The sequence below is a fragment of the Coregonus clupeaformis genome, chromosome 38 (genome assembly GCF_020615455.1).
Source record: "Coregonus clupeaformis isolate EN_2021a chromosome 38, ASM2061545v1, whole genome shotgun sequence".
Taxonomy (NCBI): domain Eukaryota; kingdom Metazoa; phylum Chordata; class Actinopteri; order Salmoniformes; family Salmonidae; genus Coregonus; species Coregonus clupeaformis.
Window position 1 is genome coordinate 4,905,643 of NC_059229.1, and position 2,281 is coordinate 4,907,923.

Genomic DNA, 2,281 nt, shown 5'->3' on the forward strand with positions numbered 1-2,281 from the left:
AGCATTTTCATTGACTTTGGGTCATATTTTCATATCGATATAATAATTTCCATGTCTTGTTTAATAGCAAGGTCTAAGGTTTATGTCAAGTTTTAACATACCAACTGTGTTGAGAGATCAGATGGTTTAGATTTTCCTGTCATCATGGTGTTGTATTTAAACCCAGAGGACGTTAGAGAAAAGTGAAACCTATACTCCCTGTACGGACTACATGTTCGTTAATGGTCTAATGGCTGTGTTGGTCTCCCCCCATGACGAATACATACATGTTAAAACAAGACAGGACTTATGGGGACTAAAACAGACTTATGGGGACTGTCAATACTGTAGAATACGGTACTTATGAGTGCCCTCAACATGTACTTTCTAACACAGGACATGTTTTTTAAATGTAAAGGATGGGATTTGCTAATCAAATTAAGATTGCCGCTGTCCTTTTGTGATGATGTGATGCGATCGTCACCGTGGAGACGCCTTGTGTCCCTTGAGTGTATTCCCTAACTTCCCTAACAGGTTACTAATAGGTTGCTAATAGCAGAAGCTGACTTGTATTAATGTCACGACCACTTAACAATGATGTGGAACTAATTAATTCATTTCCTCTCGTTCTCAGAATAGGCTATTTTCACGTTAAGGCGTGGAGGGAAAATAAAGAAATTCCGTTGGAATATCAGGTTTAGATTCTAATTGAGTAAAAATAATAAACTTTCCCCTCAAGTTCACAACTGTTAGCCTGGGAGGAGGAATGCTAGCTAAGCTAACAGTGCCCTGGGTCTCTGGGTCTGGGGTCTGACATGCTAGCTGCTCCTGTATATACTCTATATTCAGGGAGAATACTGTGGAAACGTTAGCTGTAGCACTCTGGGATGTTTAAATGTACTGTGACAGGATTCTCTGAGAGTGTTACGTAGATCTTGTTTTCACAGTGTTAAGTTCTTTAAGTGGTGTGTTAACTGTGTTTGTGTCTGAGCTATGTGGTGGGAGTGGTGTATTTATGGCCCTAAGGTCATTTCTGCTTAATGTTTGATCATTCTTGGGTGTGTAGCACTCATTGTATCCATGAGAGACACCTCCATGAAAGAGGAGTCACTTGTAAAGAATCAATCATATTTCAACATTCAATTCTATCTAGGACCACCAGAGAGTCATATAAATATGACTCTGAGTCAACCTACAGTTGATTCATAGGTGTATTATGACAGTTGTAGTGACATGGAGTCATCCCTTGCTATGGAATTCTCATGCAGTGGTGCTCGCAGTCCGCTTGTCATGTCATGGTGGAATTCAGACCTCCTAAAGTTTGACCTCAGTGTTGAAAAACAAATCTAAAGACGAGTTAGTCATCTTTTAGAAATGAAACAGAATTGCATCGTATATAATTGAAGTGTGAATGGAATACATCTATTCCAACAACATTATCCCTCACAATTACATGTAAAATTTGATTGAACATCCACTAAGTCATTAGTAAATCTACTTAAACCATAGTGTGGCCATATACCATATGTCTTTATGTTAATCTTGCTGCTTTACAATAACGGCTTGGCAGAGTAAACTAACGGTAGTCTATGACTTCCTTCCTGTCTAGGCAGTATGGTATATTGTTTATGGCCTACGATGATGTGTGTAATATCAACATGGCGCCGGTCCAAATTGTAAAAATAAACAGCCAATAGAGGTTGAGGATGTAATGACTTATTAGCTACAGATAGGGACTAGATAGGGACTTGATAAGGACTAGATAGGGACTAGATAGGGACTTGATAAGGACTAGGCTATTCACTAGGGTTGATATTGCACTATGGGGTAGATTTAAATGAAGAGTTTCATTCCAAAATGCTATACAGTATATCTATTTTCAGAAATGTTGGTAAATTAGCTTTTATAGTTGAAAGAAATTATGAAAGAGATTGGTGTGTTTTCTCACTATCTAATCATGGCATGCAGTTGTTCAATGACAGACATTGTATAAAAAATCTATCACTTGATGGTTTCATTTCAGAGAGACAAATAATCATGTTTTTTTGCAAAATATTATCTATCCGCCTCACTCTCAGAGAAATAAGTAGTACTGCTAGGCTTTACACAGTCAAATGTAACAAATAACTACATTTTTTATGAAGAAATTTACAAATTTGTGACATAAATTTAAACATATATATCTATATATATTAAATAATTCAATACAGTAATATGAGATCTGTATGTAAAACATTTACATTTGACATTTTAATAATTTAGCAGATGCTCTTATCCAGAGCGACTTACAGTAACATTCATC